The sequence below is a fragment of the Eptesicus fuscus genome, chromosome 19 (assembly GCF_027574615.1).
Source record: "Eptesicus fuscus isolate TK198812 chromosome 19, DD_ASM_mEF_20220401, whole genome shotgun sequence".
In the NCBI taxonomy this organism is placed as follows: domain Eukaryota; kingdom Metazoa; phylum Chordata; class Mammalia; order Chiroptera; family Vespertilionidae; genus Eptesicus; species Eptesicus fuscus.
In genome coordinates this window covers 28234766-28254359 of record NC_072491.1, presented here as the reverse complement: position 1 = coordinate 28254359, position 19594 = coordinate 28234766, and the positions used below count along the sequence as shown (strand labels likewise).

General features: G+C 51.3%; 1 non-coding gene across 2 annotated transcripts in view; it reads right to left on the bottom strand.

The window, feature by feature from the left end:
- The window catches only part of LOC103287642 (uncharacterized), a 118655-nt gene that overhangs the window by 34402 nt on the left and 64659 nt on the right, over positions 1 to 19594 (bottom strand). The window contains exons 2-3 of one of the 2 annotated variants that reach the window (XR_008554557.1): positions 10195 to 10265; positions 5082 to 5303 (exon numbers count right to left, since the gene is read on the bottom strand). This is a non-coding gene — a transcript (uncharacterized LOC103287642). Of the gene's footprint in view, positions 1 to 5081; positions 5304 to 10194; positions 10266 to 19594 lie in introns of those variants that run through there. The other variant, XR_008554556.1, reaches the window with a different exon arrangement.

Here is a 19594-nt window from a genome sequence, read left to right as displayed (position 1 = left end):
AACGTGATTGATAGACCAGAGAAGGAGTTGGGTATGCCACGAATTTTGCATTTGCTTGTGCCCGATTTCATCCGTGAGGAACAGTAGGCGAACACAGACAGCTTTATCCAGCTGAACTGAGCTGCACGGAAATACCCCAACCACACCCCTGCTCCCACCTGAAACCTGGGCCAGCTACCTCAGTTTACCTTGTATGTTATGAGCCATGCCTGACCACACCTGGTGTTAGTAACTTTTATCCAACTTTACCCCCTTTCACAGTAACCCACCCACCGCTGCAACCCCTGTGACACCCAGTTCCTCAAGCAAACAGGTCTTTTTGCAAGGCATGTGTAACATGGAACAAACTATGCGACTGCTTTTATTAGGTTATCTTTTGTAATGTGACATGACAAAGTTTTTGAGTGTTGTGTCCCTAACCTCATTTCCCCCAAAGCCCTGTGCTGTGTAGTGTGCAGTTTTGCATAATGTGGTGGATTTGGGGAACACCTGTTGCATTATGGGATAGCTGACTATGTGGCATATCGCCCATGATTCAGAGCCGCTGGCTGGAGTGTCTCATGAAGTAAGCAGCCAGCGGAACAATGCGTTTGTAGCATTGTTTTCTCTTTCTCACTCCTTTCCCCTCATTCTTGCTGCTGCCTGGGACAGCACATCTGCCCCTGTCCCCACCCTGTCCCCTCATAAACCAGCTTCCATTTCCTTTTTTCCCCCACTGAATTTTTTTTTTTGGGGGGGGGTAGGGAGAGGGAGAGAGAGATATATCAATGTGAGAGTGAAACATCGATTGGCTGCCTCCTGCGTTCCCCAAACTGGGGATCGAGTCTGCAATCCAGGCCTGTGCCCTGTCCAGGAACTGAACCAGCTCAACCAACTGAGCCACAACAGCCAAAGCAACCTGGCTCTGTTTTCCAGGAAACACAGGCTAAGATAGAACACGACACACGGAGGGAACAGCACATGCAAAACCGTAAGGTGGACCGGGCTGGTTGCATCTGAGCGACAGGAAGAGAGCCAAGGGGGCGGGGCACAGTGAAGGGGGTGTAGGTGGTAGGAAATGTGGTTGGAGAGGTGGAGAAGGGCGGGGTCTTTTAGGGTTTGGGCAGCCAGGGAAAGGAGTTTGGGTATCAGTTCAGTTGTAGGGAGAAGCTATTGGATGATTCCATCCCCTGGGAGTGATGTGATTCAGTTTGTCTTTTAAAAAGATAACAGGCCGAGTAAAGGATGAATTGCAAGCAGCAACGCCGTTAGTGGGGAGACCGCTCAGGTCCAGGTGAAAGGTGACAGGGTCTGGTCCAGGGTGACTGAAGTCAGCCTCAGGAAGAGGCAGGCCATCACAGCTGTCTCTGTGGACTTGGGAGAGAAGGGAGAAATTCGAGGGGACCCAAGGTCCAGTGTTGTGTATTTCATTTGATTTTGCAGTTGGGGGCAGGCCATTATTTTTTAGAGAGATGACGATAGAATGTTTTTAAAAAATTAATGAAAATCCTTGAGGGTGGAGGCAAAGGACCACAGTCACAGTGGTTGCAAAAGTGCAAAGCTCATTGCTGGCTTTGGAATGAAAAATAAAAAGAGGTGTGGATCTGTGCGTGCGTGCCTGTGCGTGTGCGTGTGCGTGTGTGTGCATGTGTGTGTGTGTTTGTGTGTGTGTGGTGTGTGTGCGTGTGTGTATGTGTGTGAAGAATTATGCAAGGAAAGGTTATTGTTTCCATTCCCTCCTTTCAGGGAACAATAACCACAACATGATGAACTGCAGTGCCATGCTGTCTGTGTGTGAAACGTGGCCACGGGGAGGACAGATTAATCACACGGGGATGGCTGCTATCTCAGGGGCAGATTAAGACAACAAGCTAGCAATTTGAGTCTGATTACAAACTGCTAAAATCAGAGCTCCCAGGGAAGGACTAGGCTTCACCAGCTCTTTTTTGAGGGGGGCATGGGTGCAGGGAGGGAGATTCATTTTAAGTTAATTAAACCTAGTGCTTAATTAAGTGTTCTCAGATACCAACTGCATCCTTTTTGCATGGTAATGCCAACCTGCGCTCACAGCTCTATCAAGTGTGCCGGCTGGAAGTTTTGGGGATATTGGGGGCGGGGGGGCCAGTTTCCATTAGATATATGAAGGCGGGCATTTCTCTAATCATGAGAATCGTGGGGTGGTAGAATGGGTGACTTGGGGATGGGACAGAGCCCCTTCTCAGGAGAGCCAGGCTGCCTGGAAAAGCAGAAAGGGTTGAGATCTTGCGGTCAGGGAAGCTGGCTTCTGTCTCCATGGGCCTCGCACCAGCAGGGTGACCTTGGGTACGTCACCTATCCCAGTGGACTCTACATGTTTTCTTCACAGGAAATGCTTTGGTGGTTCCACCCCAAGGCCCTGTAAATATTTTCCCCACAAACTACAGTTATCAAATTACTTCATTTCCATTTGTGACGAATCAAAATGCACTCAGTAATGGCAATAGGTACTTCCTAGGTTTGTTCTAGGCACAGTGTGTCCTCGCTTAACGTCGTCATTAGGGCCTGTGACTTTAAGTGAAATGACGTATAATGGAAGCAACTTTACTGAAGGCTGATTGATATACACAGGAGTTAAGTTCCTGCAGCATCTCATCAACATTATAACAAAATGTTGAACAAAAGATGTTATATGTACACTAGAGGCCCGGTGCATGATAATTCATGCACTGGAGTGGGGGGAGTCCCTCAGCCCGGCCTGCCCCTCTCACAGTCCGGGAGCCCTCAGGGGTGGGAGGTGACCTGGCCATCAGGGGAAGGCGACACCCCCATCACACCTCTGCTGCTGCGACTGCCGGCAGCACAAGCCTCAGCTGGCCCTGGTTACCTGAGCCTCAGGTGGCCCTGGAAAGCTGGGCAGCCACCATCCAAGGCTTGCCTGTGCCTCGGGCTGGCCCTCGGTGGCTGGGGTCTGAGGGGACTGGGGGACTCTGGAGGCAGGCATGCGGAGTGGCCGGACCCACCTGGGGGCGGGGGTCCTGGCCGTGCCATGCACCTGGCACCCCGGTGGGGCTGAGGGGACTGGGCACTGCCATCTTGTGGCTGTGGGTGCTGCCATCTTTGAGGGCGTGGCAGTCAATTAACGTATTCCCTCCTTATTGGCTGTGGGTGCCATCATCTTTGTGAGGGCATGACGGTCAATTAACATATTCCCACTTTATTAGATAGGATTATGTAGATTAATGATTTAATCCCCATAATAACTCTAAGAGGTAAACACTAGTTAACAACTCTAAGAGGTAAACACTAGTTAACAACTCTAAGAGGTAAACACTAGTATTCCCATTTTACAGAGGACCCAGGATTGAATGCAAAGCGACAGTTTTAGCCAGTGTCAGACATGACCTCTTTCACCTCCCCCAGGGAGTGAACCCAACCCAGACAGGCCGAACGAACCTTGCAGACTGTGAGCTACCTAAAGACTTCTTGTTCACCGGTGAGATTGGTGGCGGTTTGTTACGAAGCACTGTTGTGGCAATAAATAGCTGAAATGTACTACACAATGGCTTTGATTATAATTAAAATTGCTACACAATTCAAACCTTCCTTAAGAAATGTACTACACTATATGGCTTTGATCGTAATTAAAATTGCTGCCCAATTTAAATCTTCCTTAAGAAATGTACTACACTATGGCTTTGATTATAATTAAAATTGCTACACAATCCAAACCTTCCTTTCTTTGCCTCTTTCTTTGCTTTTGTAGGTACTGGCACAACTTATTTTCATTTTCCATATACATACACACTTGATACAGACGTTCTCATGTTATTCCAATCAATCCTGGTTTGAGGAAATGAAAAACTCAAAGGCTTTCCTCTCCCCCTTATGCCTCACTCATCCTCTTCCAACCCATATACCATACATAAAACCCCAAGGGGAATTTTACATTAACAGGTCCTATTTGTTTAAGATAAGCTCCCACTCAATGCCAAGAACCTGCCTTTGGAAGAGTCAACCAGACTGTGGTTCTCTTCGAAGTGTAGTTCCCCCAAATTCCTCAGGGTCCTACTCGGGTTTGCTCCTCCAGCTACAAATCCTGTCCTCTATCCATGAGGACCTGTGACCCTTCAGGGCATCTATGGCCACTTCCCATGGACGGCCCTGCCCAGCGCCTGCCTGTGCGCCCGCCCACGGCACCATCGCTGTGCTCCTTGTAGTTTGTGTTTTGTTGGACAGACTGGATTCCTGTGCCCCTTACTAACCTCACGACTTTGGGCAAGTTCCCCAATCCCTCTGAGCCTCAGTCTCCTCATCTGCGAGGTGAAGACAATCATAATGAAAGTTTTACTGGGTTTCCTGTGCAGATTCAATGAGCTAATATAACTCCCGCACTTAGCATAGTAAGCCCATGATAGATGTCAGCTGTTATTATCATTGTGTGCACGGTACCATGGGAACCTAGAATCCCAGATAGCAATTACTTACCACTTACCACGTGTCCACTCTTTTGAGTAGCTGAATAACTGGGTTAGTGCTTTTTTTTAAATGTTTATTTCATTTTTTAAGAACTTCATGACAACAGTTAGGCTGTCATATAGATACTGTTATTGTCTCTGATTTATTGATGAGAGAACTGAGGCACAGAGAGGTTAAGTAACTTACCCAAGGGCACACAGCTAATAGATCACCATGACACCACTCTCCCCACTGTATTATAGTTATTCAACCATCTCTCCCATTGGGGATCTGGGATACGTAATCAATTTGTGCCTTTCCAGTACTTAGCACACAGTCAGACGATCATACTGGTGGAGACTGCCACAGAACATTCTGTCCTCCCCTGGTCTTTTCTCTCTCAACATTGATCCCCCTGAGGGCAGAGGCCTGGGTCCCTGGGTATCTGTACCTGCTTGTTACTGATTCAATCGTGGGGGACCAGATGGCGCCTAGAAGAGGAAACGAGCTTGTTCTCACACTGGCACACGCGTACCCTGGGCTCTCCACATGCCGTCTCACAATCCAGCTTGATTCAAGACACCAGGAGCAAACAGGCTTTCAGCAGCCTCAGGCGAGCAGCGGAGAAATTAGTAGATCGGTGTACAAAGGAGCCTTTAATAACGCTATCACACTACCCCGTCCTCGAGGAGCTGTTGTGACATTCTGCATTAAAGGAGTGACAATCCTCCATGGCTGCGCATGACGGAGGCCGGGCATCTGGTTGGCTCCCAGCCCCCAGAACACGTGCGTTTCCTGGCGGTGATGGCATTCAGGGATCAGGGGCACTGATGGCTTCATGCAAAAGTGTCCTCGCAGACCCTCTGCAGTGTGGTTGCTCTTCTGCTCGCCTGTCGGGAGCATAATTTTCACTAAATATTAAGGGAACTGTTTGTGAAAAGAATGTCGTCATGGTAACTGGGGGGTGGTGGTGGTGGTGCTGAAATAGCCTGGTGCTGCCCAAATTGCAGCATATTAATCAAGTGTCGGGTGCCATTTAATGAGCTTCCCTGTGGCCTTCAATTTGGAGGACCCAGGGACTGGAGTTTGCCCCAGCTGTCACTGTCAAGGACGAGGGTTCTCATGCGTTCCTGGTGTTGTGTAGGGTGGGTGGGTGGGTGGATGGATCAATACTGGAACTAAAATTTTAGATGTCCACATCTCAGAGCTCTTTCTGACAGCTCCTCCATTTTTTATTTTCCCTTTTACGGTGGAAAAACATTTTTGCCAGACAATTGGGGGAAAGAGGTTAGGAAAGTAGCCGGGGGAAGGCATGGCCAAAGACTTCTTTGCCTGAAAGGAGACGTGATGACCACAATAGAGAGGAAAAGTAGCAGAGTGTAGAGTCGGATGGCCTGGGCTCACAGCCCAGCTCCACATCCTCTCACTGTGTAATCGCGAGCCAATGACCTTCTGCCCTGAGCAACTTCTGTTTCCCTATGCATCCCAGGGCTGAGACCAGGGCATACTTCAGAGGGCTGTTGAGGGGATTAAGGAGATAAAGCTCTCACCTCAGTGCTTGTCCAGAGTAAATGCTCAATGAAATCTGCTCACCACCTCTACCCCTTCCTTCATGGCTGCTGCCACCATAAACTGTTAAGAAAGCCACCACTGAGGGCTCTCAGGTCTAAAGGTCTAATCAGGCCCTGACCAGCCACTGCAGGATCCAAACCCAGGTCTGGTGACTCAGCTGCTGATGTTCTTTCTGAGGTTGGCTAACTTTTTCTATAAAGGACCAGATAGTAAATATTTTAGGCTTGGCAGGTCATATGCAATCTCTGTCACATACTAGTATTGTTCTTTATCCTTTTTTTAAAAAAAAAAAAAAAAAACACAACCCTTTAAAAATATAAAACCATTCTTAGTTCACAGGCTGCTTAGAGATGGGCATAGTTGGTAGATCCTTGCCATCTGCCTCATGAGGAAATAACGAAAAAAAAGGAAAGCAAAGTAAAAGGAGATGCATGTATGGGTTTTTGTCCCACTAAAAGTGGGTTGATGTGACACATACAAAAGAAAAGCTTGGGTCCAGGAATTTGTTTTCCTAAAGCAATCCTGAGAAAAAAGGACAAAGCCAGATGTATCCCACTCCCCGACTTCAAACTATACTACGAAGCTATAGTAATCAAAACAGCATGGTATAGACAGAAAAATAGACACACAGGCCAATGGAACAGAATAGAGAGCTCAGAAATAAACCACACATACTATATTGACAACATTTTACAATGAAGGAGCCAACAATACAATGGAGAAAGGAGAGTCTCTTCAACGAATGGCATTGGGAAGACTGGACAGCCTTATGCAAAAGAATGGAACGGTACATAAAAATTAACTCAGCATGAATTGAAGACTTGAATGCAAGACCTGAAGCAATAAAAAAAAAAATCATAGAAGAAAACACAGGAAGCCTCTAGAAGCTGGAAATCAAGGAAATGAATTCCCCTGGGAGTCCCCAGAAAGGAAAGCATCTTGTTGACACCTTGATTTTAGCTCAGTGAGACCCATCGCAGACTTCCGACCTCCAGAACTGCCAGATAATACATCTGTATGGTTTAAGCAACTAAGTCTTTTTTTTAATCCTCACCCAAGGATATTTTTTCCATTGCTTTTCAGAGAGTGGAAGGAAGGGAGGAAGGAAGGAAAGAGAGAGAAACATCAATGTGAGAGAGACACATTGATTGGCTGCCTCCCGCACGAGCTCTGACTGGGGCCCTAACCCCCACGTCATTCAAGGGTCATCTGTATGCTGTTTATGATACCAGTGGCCTCACCAGCCTTGGGAGGGCCACCTGCAGCAAAGGCATCCCCATGCTGGAGGACGAGGGGCCTTCTCTGCCTGTCCACTCTGATGCTGCTAAACCATAGCCCTTGGCTGAGGGGCGGACATGTGACCAGAATCTCTCAATTCCTGGGCATTTGCTAGGATGACTATGGAAGCAAAGCCCTCTTTAGTGGGGTGGGGGGGAAGGGGGGGACGACACAGAGTGAAGGGATCGTGCCCGAGTGAAGCCCACACAGAAGAAAGCCGAGTGGAGAGATGGAGAGAAATGACGCCTGCTGCCACTGTTTAGATCCAGCCGGGCTCCAAGCCAGACCAACTCAGACTTTTCAGTTACACAAACTGCCTTTTGGTTTTACACTTCCGAAAATGCGAAGTAGACATCTATCTTGTAACCCAAAGTCTGACCAATACAATCAAATACCCACTCACGTCTTGTTGCCCACTGGACTCAGGTGTTACCTTTCCTTGGCCAATAAACCCTGGGCTCTGAGATAGCATGGGAGGGGGTTTAGGGCAAGGCACTTCGGGCAAAGGTTCAGATGGACAGTAGGAGGAGTGGGATGTCCTCTGTCACTTCTCTCTTCATTTCTCCTGTTCATCTCAGATACGTTGAGTCTGCTATGGCTCCGGGAGAAAGGAGCAAAGAGCCCCTCCTGTGCTATGGAATGGAGTGTGGCTGGAAAGAGGTCCCTGCAGATCTGTGCAAGAACCAAATGCCTACAGTGGGGTCTCCAGGTCTAGTCCATCAGGGTTGTGCGAATGCCAGACTAGTGATACCTGGGATGGTTGTACCTAGGTTTCCTGATTGAGCTACTTCTGGTCCCACCTCTTATGCGTTTCCCAGGGTTCTGTCCTCTGGCTCTGAGCTGTCCCTGGGAGAGAACGCTGTCACTCCATGGCCCGCCCCTCTCCTCCACCAGCTGTCCGTCCATCTTCATTCTTTCCTAATAGGCCTGAGTGACGTGGCACAGGCCCTTAGTAAGGGTGACGCCTGCCCACATTGATTTTTCAAAGGACAGGAATAAGGGCTAATATTTATTGGCCACTTTCTGCCACATAAACTGGCCTGGGGCCAAGCAGCTTGACATGAATTAATTCCTCGAACCCTCACAGCCGCCTGATGTGGTAGGCACTATCATTGTACAGACAGGAGACTAGCACAGAGAGGTCGGCCACTTGCCTAAGGCTCCACCCACAGCTAGTGGAAGAGACAAGATCTGAACCTGGGCAGTCTGGTTTCAGGGACTCTCTTCTTAACACACACGTCGCCTCCTTGAGCTGCCTCCTCACCACTTTCCCTTCCAGTCATTCGACAGTCACTTACTGAGCACCTACTAAGTGCCAGGTCCTGTGAATTAAGGACATGGCCCCTGTCTTCAAAGCCCAAATCCTGCTTGAAGATTTGCCAAGGAAGCACCAAGTCAGGACTCAAATGCTCTGTTCAGCCCTCCGCCCCCCCCCCCCCTTCCTGCCTCCCGCCATCCCCCGCCATCCTCCTGCTCAGGACTCTGCTGAAAGTCCCGCCCATGTGCAACGAATGTCAAACTCCATCCGCATCCAGGCTGTCAGTTTCTTAAAGAAAAAAACGCCATCTCTGGCCTCCCGAGGCGCACTGCCTTCAGGGTCCTTGCTAAATATTTACTGCTGCCGCCAACCCAGGCCCAGGGGAACAAGGCCCAGTCACAAAGCACAAAGGAAGTCGGGGGTGGGGCGGGGGTGGGAGGGGGGGTGCTCGCCATTCAGACCCTCCCATTGGCATGGGTGTCCCTCTTGCACGATTTCCCCAGCTGGGTCAGGGGCGCAGTTCTCAGGCGCAGTGGCCCCAGCCTTGGTGACTCGAGTTTGTGGTACTGGTCCTACCAAAGAGCCCCAACTCCCCTGGGGCAGCCACACCCAGTGCCCTCCCACAGCGTTTCCAATGCCGTTCCTTCTGGTCTGCGTGGGCTGGATCCTGGGCCCAACCTCCCGACAAGCTGGTAAATCTCTTCGGGGGTCCTTCCCAGAGGTCCTGGTCAAAACCCCCATCATGCTTGGAGAGATGCCCTCCGCATCACAGACAAAGCTGCTTGGGGTCACGCCTGTGATGGGTGCAGCCGTCTGGCTTCGGCTCAGGGACACCTGGCCAAGGAACAGCACATTTTAGGAGAGACCTGAGGGTCGCCTCATCCAGCAGCATCTGAACACTTGAACAGCAGAGCTCTGCCGCACAGAACAGGCGGTGCCGAGAGAGGGTGCGCGTGAGCACACAAGCTCGCCTCCTCCACGCTCCCTAAGCCCTCTCCCTCATCCTACCCCCACCCCTCCCCGGGTTTCCAGGTCATCATGGGACAGAGTCTGTAAAAACACAGCCCTACTCAAAACCGCTCCTCACTTCAACACTTCCCATCGGTGCTTCTCCAACCTGCGCTTGGACTCTGCCAGCGACAGGGAACTCACTCCATACACTGGGCGCCTCCTTCACCTCCGCACGCCTCCTTTGCTAGGGAATTTTCCCCAGGTTAAGCCGACGGCTATCCACCTTCCCCCTGACAGTGACAGCCCTTAAACATGCAAAGCTGGCTCCTCGCCTCTCTGTAGTCCTGCCTCCTCAGAGCTGTGGTTTACAAACCCGTGTGAGCCAGCTGGCTCCCTCTCTGTTCTAAGCATGTCTTCCGAGCCCTGGTCAGACGTTCCCTGGAAACAGTTCCACGCATGTGCCCTCTGGAGGGTGCGTCTGAGCTGCTGTGGTCCCAGCAGAGAGGACGGCCCGGCCACCTGCAGGCTCCGCTTGCCTCTGGGGAGGGCCTGGCGGGACCCAGTGGTTGCACGGGACTCGCACCTGGATTCCCTGCACGGCGCCGTGTGCAGGTGTATCTGGAGGGAAACGCGTTCCACGCCGCCCGTGCTCCTCCCATTCATCCTTCCCTTCTTGACAGGCAGCCGACGCCCCGACCTCCGCCGGACACGCAGTCACTCACCTGCCCCGTATCGCTTACATCCTGGGAATCTTTTTACACTTGGACTCTGCGGCCAGTCAGTGCGTCAAGACCTACAAAGAAGAGAAACTCAATATTAAAGGCAGGGCAGAGCCACTGGGTGTCCCATCTCTTTTCTGGCCGGACAGTGCCATTGGGGGGGGGGGCGGGCTGGGATGGAGACGGGGACAATAAAGGGAAAGGAAATGGTGAGGATGGCGCTGCTCAGTAAACCAACCTTAAAACCCCTGGGCTTTGTGGCGATGCTGAAAGGACAAAAAGACCCTCACCCGGTGAGTCAGCAGCTTCTGAGAAGCAGGCCTCTGGGAAGAGCCAAAGGCCCAGCAAGGGCTGCGTGGGAGGTGTCTCTTGAACCTCACTCGGAGTCTCTTGAGGGCTTGGGCGTCTCGTCCTCACAGCCCAGGGCCCTTTGGGGCTTTATTCTGATGAGGGTGAGGGGGCAAGCCCTGGGCGCAGGCCTCAAGTCCAAAAGAGGCTGCAGGTCTTCAAACAAAAGGCCCAAATGTGTATTTCTACCCTGGGAGGCCCCAGCCAAGCGAACCCTGTGTGCTCTGAAAATTCCCCGGGGAGAGCCGGAGCCGGAGGAGGAAGGCGTGTGCCGCTCGCTCGGAGGATGCGCTCCCCGCCTGGCAAGTTGAGGCCTGAGCCCCAGAGGTCCTGCAGGGGCAGAGGCCCGCCTGCAGCGCACGTGTGCTGGGGAGCAGGGGGTGCAGGTGAGCGGGGCAGGTGAGCTGCGGGGAGCCGGTCTTCTCACTCCCCACACCCAGCCGGTACCTAGAGCAAAACTTGTTTTTTCTTGTTGCCCTAAGAATGCAGAGGTGAGCAAAGGTTTCTCCAGTCATCTATCCCTTTGAGTTGGGGGCGGGGAGGGGCGTGGGAATCACCGCAATGGCAATAACTTCTATTGACTGAGTAGCTCACCACGCGCCAGGCGCTCTACATCTGATCTGTATTAGTACTCTTGCTGTGCGGGTCAATTCGCATCACCCAGGAGCTTGTTGGAGAGGCAGGTTCTCAGGCCCCACCCAGCCCTGCGGAATCGGAGCCTGCTTTTTCACAAGCTGCTCAGGTGATTCCTGGGCACATTAACATCAGAGAGGGCCCATTTCTTCTCTTAATCACGGAAGGAGGGAAGTCAGGCAGTGAGTCAGGAAGTCGAAGCCATTCCCCAGGCGAGGAAATGGGCTGAAAGAAGCCAGAACATGGCCACTGTGGTTTTAGCGCTGGTAAGACATAGAGCCCATTCAAACCCAAGTGCATGTGATTCCCAAGCCGGTGTCCCTCTGTCCGCACTGTTGAGGGGAAGTAAAATGAGAGGGTGAAGGGGCAGGCAGGCCTGGCATGGGGGGAGTGGCCGTGGGAAGGACACTCAGCCAGGGGTGGGTGGGTGGTCTCAGGCCCTGGAGAGGGAGGGTCTAGGGTGTCCTAGAGGGAACTCAGAGAGGGGGGGCACTGGATACTGGAGGCAGGGTTCCCTTCTCCTCACTTTTGTCAAAGGCCAGACAGAAGTTCTGGGCCTCCTTCCTGCAGGGAAATTCAAGCTTCTGCATTTAATCCCAGTGATTAATTTACCTCGGGTCCAAGGAGTTTAGCTCTCTTGCCCACTGCCCTTAGAACTGACCGTCCAGGGGGAGAAAGCACTCCAGGAGACAAGCAAACCTGAATGTTCTAGGCACTGACTTGACAATACTCTGCAAACCCTTTATAGTCCAGGAAGAGCTTTTCATCCGCTAGCTAATCGGCTCCTTAAAAGGACTTGGGGAATGTCGCTAGTACTATTTGCCGTTGAGAAAACTGAGGCACAGAGAGGTTAAGTGGTTTTCCTGCGGTCACACAGCTTTGGGGCAGGCTGGAGTTGAGGTCCTCTGTCTCCAAGCCCAGAGGTGTGAGCTCAGCTGCTCCTGATGGGGAAAGAGATCTCATCACAGGTCCACGGTGCCCTCGCTCAGGGTCACCCAACGATACGGTCTTGCTCCACATTCTAACCGACTGAGTTTACTGAACGGACTCATGGACCAAGAGGAAAGCGGCCCACAGCCCACATGGGGGGGTGTGACTGGTGCCTTTCTGGATGTAAACTGGCCAGCAGGCACTCTTGGTTTACCTGAGTCATGGGTTATACTACATACGGTGCATCCTACTGCACTTGCTTCCACAGGACAGAGGAGTGCACATAAGGTATCGGGGGAAAGGTGCCCATAAAATGTGGAGATTGCACTGGTTCATAGGCATCACCAAGTGACAACAGCTGGAAGCAAAATACAGCAAGCGACAGAGGACTCCTCGCTGCAGACACCCGCTTGCTCCACGCTCCTCCACCTGCTCTGTCTCGGAAGCTCTCAGTTCTCCCCGATTTTTGAGCAAAGCCCCTGGGCTGGCTCATGCCTCCCTGTACATTTTGGCAAAGCCTGCAACTGCTCTCCCTCCTGAACTTCCAGAGGGATGCCTGTCCCCTTCTGCCTCTATGGCACGCAGCCTCAACCCTGCTCGAGTCCCTCCACCAACAACCCCTTTTGGTTTTGAAATCATAGCCCCTATGGTTACTCAGGTCCTAAATTACTGTGTTGCTGTGGTTTTTTTTTTAATTCAAATTTTAGCATGCCCTTTGAACTGTGCCAATACCATCACTAGGACTGTGCTTCATTAGACTGTTGCATGAATTGTGAGGCTCTGCTGCACCCCAATTGCCCCCCAAAGTGCTACTATTTTTCCATTTTTCTGAATGCGAGTTTCTACAGGAATGCATTGGCATTTTATAGTGGAAATGCTTACACAATGGAAATGTTATTATCGGTTACTAATCCTATCTAATAAAGAGGGGATATGCAAATTGACCATCATGCCATCACAAAGATGGTGGTGCCTAGTCCCCTCAGTCCCGCTGGAGTCCCCCAGTCCTTTCAGCCCTGCTGGTGGGGGGAGGGGGGGGGTCTGGCAGGCGTGCAGTGTGGTTGGACCCGCCCTAACCTCCCAGCCGCCCAGGGCCGCCCGAGGCTCAGGTAACCAGGGCCAGCCGAGGCTTACACTGCCGGCAGTGGCAGCAACAGAGGTGTGATGGGGGCGGTGCCTTCCCCTGATCGCCGATCGCCTCCCACCCTTGAGGGCTCCCTTGAGGGGATAGACCAGGTTGAGGGACCCCCTTCCAGTGCATGAATTTTCATTCGCCGGGCCTCTAGTAACTATATAATAATGTATAATATATATAGTTATTAAATATTAAACATGCTAATAGTGTTAAATATTAAATACTATATTACATATTTGATTAATAATCATTTGAGTACCCATATGTACCTGATTCTGTGCTAAGCACCAGAAGACATAAATAAATAAGATCCAGTCCCTACCCTTAGGAGTTCATGGCATGAAAAAGGAGAAAGACAAATAATAGACTGAGTGTGAGACAGGACAATGTATACAGAGGGGGTACAGGTGGAAGCAGCTAACAGATGCCTCATCTGTCTCAGGATGACGACCACACTCCTTAACCCGGGGCCTCCGAGCCCTGCAAGGTCAGGCCCCTGCTCATCTCTCTCCGCCTCACCTTGCCCTGCTGTGTTCTGGGCTCACCATGTGCTAAGTTTCTTGAACCCACTGTGCAGCTATGTTGTCCTACTCCCTCTCTCTTCAATGCTCTGTCCTCCTTCTTCCCCTAATTAACCCCGATTTACCCTGTAGGACTGAGGGAGATAACATATAAAGTGCTTAGAAACATGTAAGCAGGTCTGCTACTTACTATTATCTATACTAATAAAAGCCTAGGTGGTCCTCGCACCCTCGCGTGACAGCCTCACTGTCATCAAAAGATGGCCGCCACAAGATGGCTACCCTCACATTGTTACAAAGATGGCTGCCACAAGATGGCCGCCACAAGATGGCCAGCAGGAGAGGGCAGCTGTGGGCAATCAGGCCGCCAGGGGAGGGCAGTTGGGGGCAACCAGGCCAGCAGTGGAGTGCAGTTGGGGGTGACCGGGCCAGCAGGGGAGGGTAGTTCAGGGCAACCGGGCCAGCAGGGGAGCAGTTAGGCATCAATCAAGCTGGCAGGGGAGCAGTTAGGGGGCAATCAGGCTGGCAGGCAGAAGCAGTTAGGGCCTAATCTGTGGGATCGGGCCTAAACCAGCTGTCCGACATCCCCCAGAGTTCCCAGATTGGAGAGGGTGCAGGCTGGGCTGAAGGACTCTCCCCCCCATGCACGAATTTTGTACACCGGGCCACTAGTTATTGATAATACTTAACTATCCTCAATTGACTATGTGCTTCTTCTTGAGCACAGAGACGTGGAGTGACTTGGCCAGTGTGAATTAGTCTCAGAGCTGGGGAGTCCCATTGAGTTGATTCTATTTCTCCATTTACCCTCGAACCCATCACCATCCATTAGACCCTTGATCCTAACCAGCGTTGGGGAAAGGGTACTGGTCTTGGAGACGGGATGTCTGAGGTGAGTGTGGTCCTGGTCCTCTGGCACCTTCTGTGCCCTCACACTGATCACTTCTCTCCCTGGGACCTGGGTTTCCTCGTCAGCCAAGTGGGGTTCTGAACAGAACCTGCCTCCTTGGGCTGCGTGAGGGGCCAGTGTCATGGTGCCCAGCACAGTTCCGCACGTGGAAAACAGCAGCCCTCGTGATGAGTGTTACCAATGAATCACAGGACACGTCAGTGCCCTTCCAGCTCTAAATGTGCACACATTTCCCATCTTCCTGGCTCAGGACCCCTGGTCCCCAGAAAGTGCTGGGCATATGGAGCAAAATCCCAGTAGGATTCTCCCTACAGGCCCCCTTATTCCCTTTGAGCCCATGTTAAGCTCATCAAATTTCTAGACAGTTTATTCCATTCCATGTTCATTCAGCAAACATTTCTCAGATGACTAAGAAACTCAGGGTTTGGTAAGCATGTCACTGTGTCCTGGGTGATGGCCTCACACTGACGTGAGAGCAGTTGTGGAGTACGGGGAGGGAGCAACCGGCTCTGGGTCCATACTGGACAAAGGAGAGGAAGGTCAAGTAAAAGAAGGTGAAAAGCTAAAAGCCACTCTGGGGAGCCATCATTCTGCAATCCAGAAGTGTAGTCTTACGCTGCCCGTCTTTGCTCCAGAAAATGTTTTACCTTAGTCACCAACAGCAGCCAGAAAAAAAATCACTAACATTAAAAAAAAAAAAATCACTAATGAATGACTAACACAATGGCCACCACTTCCTGAGTGCTCGCTCTGTGCCAGGCATTGAATGGGGTCCCTCTGTCTTATCTTTCTTTCTCACATCAACTCTGAGGAGCAGGTATTCATATACCCATTTTACAGATGGCAAGCCTGATACTTGGAGTGATCAAATAAACTGGCCAGTGTCAGAGGAGTAGAAAGTCCAACACTAAGGTTAGAACTCTGGCCTGATCAAGTATAGCTTTTCCATTCTTCCCGGACACGGCTTCTGAAACCCTGGCTTCAGGACTGAAGTGGCTGGAAAATGGGGCCATCTCTCCCACCAACCCCACCTACTCTTCCACTAAGACTCCCAAAGTGTATGAGGAGGCTGAGTTTACAACCTCCCCGGGGTGTGTGGGTGCAGCCTGACGTCTTGAATGAGAACACCGAATTCTACTCTAGAATTGATCTGAATTTATTTCCAAACATTGCCCGCTCAGAATTGTCAAGTACAATCAACACTCTGGAAGATGTGCCCAGCACCGGGCACAGGGCTGTGTCTGTTTTGCTCACTGCTGTCTCTTCATCCTTCCAACGACTCTTTAAGGGGCACTGAGTATGGGCCATGCGCTGGGGAGATAAGGTGAGCCCTGCCCTTGCACTTGGGTTGGAGACAAAAGACTTCAATGATATTATTGCGCTGAAGCTCATGCAATGGTGGCAAGATTGCCAGGACAAGGCCCACGGGGGTACAGCAGTTGGGGTGTGGGGGGACCTGAAAGAAACAGCAGCAAAACAAGCAAAGAGGGGAAGAGCTGAGAAAGCCAGAGAAAGGGTGTGGGGGACTGTGGTGGGCGGGGCCAAGGTGGACACCGACTGTGGAAGGTGCCAGAGAAAGAGCAAAGGCCAGACCTAGGGACTCGCAGGCCTTTCAAGAAGTTAGGTCTTCACCTGGGAGTGATGGCAAGTCACCAAAGAGTTGGATTCTCGGGGTCTGTAGTTGCCAGCACGTGGTGGCCCTCAAAAGTGTTTGTTGAATGGATGGCGGAATCCATCCATTACCCTAGGCCCCCTTCATGTCTCCCAGCAATCTGAGAAGCCACGCCTGGGCCCCTGCCATCTTTACAAAGGGCAACCACAGGGCAATCTGATTTGTTTAGGGAAACATTCTCCCCGGGCACCTGGCCTGAGCCCCCATCAGTCCCTGGGAGCCCTGGCTCCAGCGTGGCTGCTGGCAGATGTGCGGGGATGAATGCACCTTTGATTACAGCTCATGTTTCGGAGGGAAAGACACAGCTCCCTGGAGATCGGGAATCTATGAAAATGAGCCCTTGCAAAAGAGACGTAAGTGAGCTGGAAACATAAGCCCTCTGGGCGGGCAGTGGTTTCTTTCTTTAAAATAAACAACAGCAAGGAGAGGATCAACCTGGACGAGAATCAAGTTCTTCATAATCCCTAATGGGCAGGACTCAAAGGCCAGTTGCAGAAGGAGGCTGAAGAGACTGGTCTGCGAGAAAGTTTTACCAGGTTAGGGTGTGCAGACATGTCCCCTCCGCCCCACCCCCGGCATGGGTGTGTCTGCCTCCCTCCTTAGTGGGAAACTCAGCTCCTACGGAGCTTCCAGGGAAATTTATCTAACCACAATTTCTTTACCACAGGGAGACTGCCTGACCCAGTTTAGAACATGGTTGCTACTACTCAAGAGCTTTGTGTCCATAAGACAGAATACTTATCCTCTCTGAGCTTTAGTTCTGTCTGTCATCCACAAAACAGGATGTGATGGGGCTTAAGTAACATTATAAAAGTTGGGTCCTGGGGTTTGAACCCGAGTGTCTGAATAGAATTGTCCCATTTCCCTCCACATTGCCTTTTCAACCTGGGACGTGCCCTCCCCCCTCGCCCCATGATTATCTGGCACATGATAGGTGCTTAATAAGTGCTGTTTCTGCTTCCATTCTTCCACACATCTCTTATTTCCCCGCCCATGTTTAGCACAAATCTGGGTATCCAGGAGGTGCTTACTAATAAACCCATGTACATTGGACCCTCCCGGTGGAACACAGTGGCTGTGAATGCAGAAGGAACAGGCAGCTAGCTGTGTTTTTCCTCTATTGCATCCTGTTCTGAACCCTTTCTTAAATGTGTTAAGTATTACTTGCCTTCAGGGTCAAAATAAAATTTCCAGAGATTTCCACTTTGCACTCATAAATGATTCTTGCTAAACTCTTTTTTTCTTTAAAAAAGTGTGTGTGTGTGTGTGTGTGTGTGTGTAGAAATGTACTGACTCATAGCTGGAAAAACTCTCCCTAACACATTCCAAATTTGTCGAGTCACATGAATTGAGTAAGAACACGATGTGGTGGCTGGTCCCAGGCTGGCGAGCAGCTCACCAGGGATACGGATGCCATCTCTCCCTTCCCTGCCCCCTGCTCTGAGCAGGAGTACGGAAATTGGGGGGCGGGGGGGGGGGGAGAGGAAGGGTGGTAGGGGTTCTGCAGTTAGCAGTGAACTTGAGGCAGCTTCAATGAATGCAAGGATTGGAAAGGATCTGGCAGCTACCTAAAGCCAAAGTTGAATTGTGCAAGGCGGTGAATAATTTTTTTTTTTTTAATTTGCATGTAGGATAGCCAAAAATGAACAATTTTACTGACTCAAGTCAATCCTGGTCACTATCTCAAGCACGTTACATGCATTAGACTCATTTATTCTTCACAGCCGCCATGTTAGGTGATTATGATTTATCCTCATTTTACAAGGGGGAAACTGAGTCACACAATGTTAAGTAACCTGGCCAAGGTTCCACAGTGTGCAGACAGTGGAGCTAAGATTCAGCCCAGTGTAGCTCTAGAACAGATGCTCTTATACACCTGGCCATTTGTTCTGAAAGGAAAGAATCCTTCTGCACAGAAGAAAACTCCACTCATTCCACAAATATCTCTCTAACACTTAGAATACAAACACTGCACCAGATGTCGAAGGGGAGGTGGTGGTAAGCAGGGGAGAAATGGGGCCAATTGGTTAGCTTGGCCCATGAGTTTGAAATTGGATAGAGGAGATAAGGTGTATGCACAACTACCCTATATAATCAAGAGTTAATATGCAAATGGTCGTCATGCCCTCACGCCCTTACGTCCTCACGCCCTCATACCCTCATACCCTCACGCCCTGAACTGCTAAGACACTCAACACTGGGGAGAGAGGAATGGGGACCAGCCAGGCACAAATGAGCTCGCAAGAGCGGAATGGGGACCAGCCAGGCAAAATGAGCTCACAAGAAAAGAATGGGCACCAGCCAGGCTGTGGCCCAGGAGAGGGACAGGCCGCCTGCCCCACGGTCCCAGATACCTGCAGCTGCGGCCTGTGCAAAATCGCCCGCCCACGGTTCTCTGCAGCTGTGGCCGGCCTAGACGAAGCCAGCTGGGTCCTGGGTGCCTGCGGCCAGCCAGAGGGAGGGAAGCCTGGGTCCCGGGTGCCTGCAACCAGCCGGAGGAGGGAATCCTGGGTCCCAGGTGCAGGGCGAGGCAGAGGCAGTTAGGGGCGATCAGGCCAGAAGGGGAGCAGTTAGGGGCAGTCAGGCTGGTAGGGGAGCAGTTAGAGGTGATCAGGCAGGCAGGCAGGCAGAGGTGGTTAGGGGCAATCAGGCAGGCAAAAGTGGTTAGGGGTGATCAGGCAGGCAGGCAAGCGGTTAGGAGCCAGTGGTCCCGGATTGTGAGAGGCAGTCGGACATCCCCCAAGGGGTCCCAGATTGGAGAGGGTGCAGGCAGGGCTGAGGGACACCCCCATGCATGAATTTCATGCATTGGGCCTCTAGTTTATAATAAAAGTAAGTGGAAATGCCAACAGCAGGATTCTGAGGTGGCAGGGATGGAGAAGGCTTGGTGAGGCGATGACTATGGAGTGATCTGGAAGGGCTTCCTGGTGGAGGTGCCATTTAAGCTGGATTAGAGGATGTGTAGGATTCAGACAGGAGTTTGCCAGAGGAGGTCCTGCCTGCTTAACACCAGCGAGTACACACAGCTGGCCAGTAGCCGGTGGCCCTGGGAGTTCCCATTTTGGTTCTGATTCGGGTCCCACCCACTCCAGGTGGGAACATCATCCTTGAGGTGGCTGAACCTCCATGTCTGGCAGGTGAAGAGCACAGGCAGAGGGGAAAGAGGGAAAGAGACATCAGGGGACTAAAAGATGGGGGAGAGAGGCAGGACAACGGAGCAAGAGGGGAGGGGTGCAGATCTGGCCAGCTCAGGG